This window comes from Plecotus auritus (genome assembly GCF_963455305.1).
Source record: "Plecotus auritus genome assembly, chromosome: 10".
Lineage (NCBI taxonomy): Eukaryota > Metazoa > Chordata > Mammalia > Chiroptera > Vespertilionidae > Plecotus > Plecotus auritus.
The window spans coordinates 25434072-25440221 of NC_137785.1; positions in this window are offsets into that span (position 1 = coordinate 25434072).

The following is a 6150-nucleotide window of genomic DNA, read 5'->3' on the forward strand; positions in this document are numbered from 1 at the left end:
TTCGTGGAGCACGTCGGCGTTGAGCTTCGGCTCCCACGTGCGTTTGCTGGGCGCTGTGGCTGCGGACGTGAACAAGCCCTGGGCTCTGGCAGCCGACGCCAATCCCGACACATCCCGCCTCTTTAGTCCCCAGGGGGCGACTCCTCCGGGAAGCTGCCCTGATTGCTCCTCCAGAACTATAGACCTATGGACCTCTCCTCTGAGACCTATAGACCCGGCTCCGGCGGGGGCACCTGTTTAAACTGTCAGGTTTTAAATGGAATGGAATTCACTGGGGCTGGGGTCGGGTCCACCCCAGGCCCTGGTGAGTGGTAAGCAGGCTCTGAGGCCTCACTTTGAGCCCACACCCCCTCAGATTTCACCGTGGCCTCTGCATCTCCTGGCAGCCTGCATTTGCTCGTCTACATCATTCACTCATTTGTTCTCTCATTCATTCAACACACAGGATGAGTCCATCTAAGGGCCGTTGGAGGAGTTGGGGCTGAAAGAACAACCAAGTCCGTGGCCTCCCTGACTCCAATCTAACTTGACAGATGACGGAGGAGGGTCAGTTTGGCCGCAGCATTAGGAAAACAATCCCTTTCCCCCAAACAGAGAGGGGGATTAAGCCACTACTAACCACTCCCTATGAGTGATTCCATACCCTCAGCAACATGCGTAGTGCATTATAAGCACTCAAGAAGTGGTACCCACTTTCCAAAGTTCTTCATACAATCCTTACAACCAATGTGAAATAGACAAAGCAATTTTTAAAATTTTATTTTTATTGATTTTAAAAAAAGCAAAGCAATTTTTAAAATTTTATTTTTATTGATTTTAGAGAGAGGAAGGGAGAGCGAGATAAAAACACCAATGTGAGAGTAAAACATTGAAGCTACCTCCTCACACACCCTGACCGGGGATCGAACCCACAACCTGGGTATGTGCTCTGACCAGGAATCGAACCCGCCACCTTTTGGTGTGTGGAAAGACACTCCAACCAACTGAACCACACTGGGCAGGGTGGACAAAGCATTTTAATACTCACTTTATAGATATGGAAAATGAGTTTCTAGGTGTTCCAGTGACTTATTCAAGGTCTTACAGAACTGATCCTAAACGATTTGCATTCATCCTATAGAACATGATTAAAACCAGTAATAAACAATGCTACTAAAGTGCCAGGCTTTGGGCTAAGTGCCATAGAGGGCAGACCTAAATATAATCCCCACAACAACTGTAGGCAGCAAACGTGATTGGCATTCTAGAGAGCAGGACACAGAGACTCAAGATGTTGAAGAACCTTGCCCAAAGCCACCCAAATGGGAAGGGCCAGAGCATGATGCAACCCCGACGAGGTTATTGCAAACCTGCAGCTCCTGGTCACAACCCTGCATGCCCAGGGGGTATCCCTAGCATTAATGTATAAAGACATTAACAGGCCTAATGCTCCATGAAAGGGGCCAGGTGCTTTGACCAGGCTTGCAAAGGGAGTCCAGGCATTGCTCTGGACAGTGGAGGTTATAAAATGAAATCTCTCAGTGAGGTTGGGTATCCTTTCCCAGTTCAGGAGAACACAGTAGATCGGTGCAAAGTATTCTATGCAAGTTGACCTGGCCCAGCCGCTAAAATGAGCATGACTCACTGTTAGCCAGCTGTGCTCAGAGCAGAGGCCAGGCTGATAACCAAGAGCCAAGTCCCGCAGGTGGCCAGGCTGGCATGTCCCCCAGATGGAAGGAAACCCCGAGGACAATCTCCCCCAGGGCCAATTTTAGAGAGCAGGTGGTGCCAGAGGAAAGGGCATTCCATTTAGTTCTTTTACACCCGCGCTTCAAGTTTGAAGTACCCCCAAAGTCCAGGCACTTAAAAGAATAAATAATTATAAAAGGGCCAGGCTGGCATGGCTCAGTGGTTGAGTGTCTACCTATGAACCAGGATTCCCAGCCAGGGCACATGCCTGGGTTTCAGACTCCATCCCCAGTCGGGGGCATGCAGGAGGCAGCCGATCAATGATTCTCTCTCATCATTTCTATCTTTTTCACTCTCTTCCTTCCTTTCTGAAGTAAATAAAAATATATTTTTAAAAAAATAATAATTAAAAAAGAGACATCTTAGAAGAAATTAGCTGGCTCTCTTGTAAAAAGATAATCTAGAACTTTAACTCAAATGCTTCAAGATTGATTATATATATAAATTTGCATTTGGTCACTTGAGGATTTTTTAAAGTAGACTTTACTGTTTAGAGCAGTTTTCGGTTCATAGCAAAATTTAGAAGGTACAGAGAGTTCCCGCACAGCCCTGTTCCTCCCCACACAACCTGCCCCTCTATCAACATCCCCTGTCACAGAGGTACATTTGTTGAAATGGATGAATCTACACTGACACATCATGATCACCATTCACTGAAGGTTTGTGTCTTCCCCAATTCACATGCTGAAATCTAATCCCCGGTGTGATGGTGGTAGAAGGTGGGCCTGTGGGAGGTGGTTAGGTCATGAAGGCAGAGCCTTTATAAAAGGGACTCCACAGAGCTTCCTAGTCCCTATCACCTTTGAGGACATGGCGAGAAGAAGGCTGTCTATGCACTAGGAAGAGTGCTCTTGCATTGACCTTGCACTGCCATGCCTCCCAAAATGTGGGAAGTAAATGTCTATCCTTTAAGCTGCCCCGTCTGTGGTATGTTTGCTATGGCAGCCCCCGCTTAGACACCACCAAGTCCACCGTTCACATTAGGGTTCACTCTTTTTTTTAAAATATATTTTATTGATTTTTTACAGAGAGGAAGGGAAAAGGATAGAGAGTTAGAAACATCGATGAGAGAGAAACATCGATCAGCTGCCTCCTGCACACCCCCTACTGGGTATGTGCCTGCAACCAAGGTACATGCCCTTGACCGGAATCGATCCTGGGACCCTTGAGTCCGCAGGCTGACGCTCTATCCACTGAGCCAAACCGGTTAGGGCTAGGGTTCACTCTTGGTGTTGTACATCCTATGGGTTTGGACAAAGGTATAATGACATGTATCCACCATTACCATTTATACAGAGTCATTTCACTGCCCTAAAAATCCTCCCTCCCATCTACTCATTCCTCCCTCTGACCCCTGGCAAACACTGATCTTTTCACTGTCTCCACAGTGTTGCCCTTTCCAGAATGTCATAGCGTTGGCATCATACAGCACGCAGCCTTTTCAGATTGGCTTCTTTCACCCTGTAATATACGAGCCCTTACGTTTCTTGCATGTGTTTTCAGCACTGGGTACAATGGCTATGCCTGGATGGACCCCAGTTTAATCTCTTTACCCACTAAAGGACATCGTGCTAGCTTCCAAGTTTTGGCCATTGTGAATAAAGCTGCTATAAACATTTGTGTGCAAGTTTACGCGAGGATTTTAAAGCTTGTCCTAGGCATGCCCTTACGATTTCTCACCAGCCCTTTAGAAGCTGGCTGGAAGAAAAAGGTAAGGGGGTGAAAAGCTCGGCCATGGAGTGCTGTGTGACTTTAGGTAATTAACACCACCTCTCTGAGGTTCAGCTCCCTCTTCTGCAAAATGTGGGGAAGTGCTGCCTCCACTGGAGTCAGCGAGCGGACGGAGTGGGCTGGTACACTGGGAGTGTAGGCACAGTGCCTGCCCAGCCCAGCCGTCAGCGAGCACGCTAGAGATGTCAGCTTTTGTTGTCCCATACAGTCCTCTGGACGGGAGATGCCGGTGTTGAGAGATGAAGTCCAGCACCTAAGGTGCTGGGCGCTGAGAGCTCAACCTCTCCCCACGTGTGCTTCTGAAATGCCAGCGTTTCCAGCCCCCCACCTTCACAGGATGGGCGTAAAACATGACTCGTCAGATTCAGCTTTCAGCTCTCTGACTTCTTCGTGCATCATATTCACAAACGCAACTCCTCGCGCGATCACAAAAACAGTAAGTGAATGATTCTATAACAACAAAGGCTGCTCCTGAGAAGCTCGAAGATGCCCTTCCACTTTCAGGCATTCCTCTGCCAGCTGCTCTGCACTACCGCCCTCTCCCATCCTGGGATCAGCTGAGGCCTGTTTGTCAGCGTGTGACATCTCATGGGAGACTGTACTTTGGCAAGACGCGGGTGCCTGGAGTGTCACATTGATGGCTTGCCATTCCCACTGCACCACCCAAGCCAAAGATGTCACTCCCCATGCCTCAGACCGCCTCTTGCCTCCCTGCTCTGGGCCTGCCTCCTCCTCCCCTTCACATACCTCCTCCTCCTCCTCCTCCTCCTCCTCCTCCTCCTCCTCCTCCTCCACCTCCTCCTCCTCCCTCTCTCCTGCCCCTCCCCCCTCCTCCTCCTCCTCCCCTTCACATGCCTCCTCCTCCTCCTCCTCCTTCTCTCCATCCCCCTCTCCCGCCCCCTCCTCCTCCTCCTCCCCTGCTTCCCCTTTCTCGCCCTCCATGTACCTGAATTCCACTGTGACTGTGGCTCCCTACTGCCTCCACCTGGCAAAGCATAAACTCCTCACCCGGACAAGCAAGGCCTTGCTCAACTGCCAACTGGTGTGCAACCTCCTCTCTCTCAGCCAAAGAACACCCCTCTCAACCCCACCCTGCCCTTCTCCTCCTGCTGGGGTTTGTCCAGGTTTTTTCCACCCCAGAGATGCCGCCCTGCCCCGACCCCAATTTTCACAGGTCAAAAAGCCCACCCCAAGTTGGCCTGAGGACTATTAGGAGGGAAGGGTGGGGCACCAACAAACGCCTCTAACAAAGCAGGGAATGACAGCTGAGGGAGGGAGCAGTGAAGGCGAAGAGGCATTACTTACAGGCACAACAGGAACCAGAGGAACTGAACAAACAGCTGTGCGGGGCGGAGCGAGGGCTCTGGCATCCTCAGGTGAACCCAAGCGCTCATGTAAAATCACACTTTGCAGCTGGGATCACCGGGAATCACGTGGGTCATGTTTTCAAAGGCCACCTCCCACCCCCGCCCCACCCTACCCCCACCCTTACCCCTACAGGAACCAGCCAATTTCTTCTAAGTAAACTTATTGCCATCTTTAAACACAGAGCAGGAAGGCAGAGGATCACAGAGATTGTCACCAGGAAAAGAAATAGCAGCGAAGTCTATTTTTTCCAGAAGCACGGGCACCTGCCAGAAGAAACAGTGACAGGAGCTAACGGTCCTGCGAGTGGGAGAGGGTGGCGAGCAGATGCTCTTGTCATTTTACCGACTTTCTACTCGGGGTTTTTAACCAGGCGATGTACTAGTACGATGCTCGTGCTCATTTAAAGTCGGTGTGATTCTCCCCCAGCTCCCGCTGCAGGCGGTCACTCCGGTCTCCTGCGCAGTGACGGAGCCAAGTGGCGACTCCTGAATTGCAAACGTTCACGATAGAGTTGTTCGGAGCGGCATCTAATACTTCATAAATGTGAGACTGCTTAATAAGCTCACACGCAACCCAAGGTTGTTGGAAGAAAGTCTTTTTCCCCCAAGTCAGGTTTGCCAGACGAAATACAGGGCTCCTGTTAATTTGGTTTCAGAGAAACAATGGATGTGTTTAGGGCACCTGGGTCCCACGCATAATGTGGGCATCCGCATTTTTCTCACCAAATCTGACAACTTCCAGTGTCCAGGAAAAGGAAGGCCGTTTTCCTCACCCAGGTCTCAAGGCCCAACGTGTCGTCACTGCCGACTTCTCCAAGCTTGCCTCGATCCTCTCCCTTTTCTGAATCTTGGTTTGCTCAGCCCTGGGCTCCCCGCTCCGCCCCCCCCTCGGTGCACGGCGGCCACAGACGGGACAGCACCAGGAGCTCCCAGGTCCGCAGCTCGCCAGCCGTGGCGCCTTCCTGCACCCACAGGAGGGGCAGAGGGCCCGCTGCAGCTCCTCTCAGCGCTGGTCATGAGAACAGTGCCTTCCTGGTGAGGGGGCCCTGTGTTGGCTAAAATTAAAGTTGCAGCCGGTGCGCCTGCCAAGGTGGGAACCAGCGAGCACTGGACCGTGTGCCGAAAATAAATGCCAGCTCGTGTTTGAGTTGGAGTCTGGGTTTGAACTGCTCAACGGCAGACTGTGCCTGTGGTTATGGCGGGAAGGGGGTGTGTCTCTGAAGCCCCCAGGTGACACCCTTTGTTCAGTTTATAATTTCAGAGCATGGAGTCATGCCGAGCAGAGCTGGGTGCTGGGGGCAGTGGGGTGCACAAGGCAGACCAG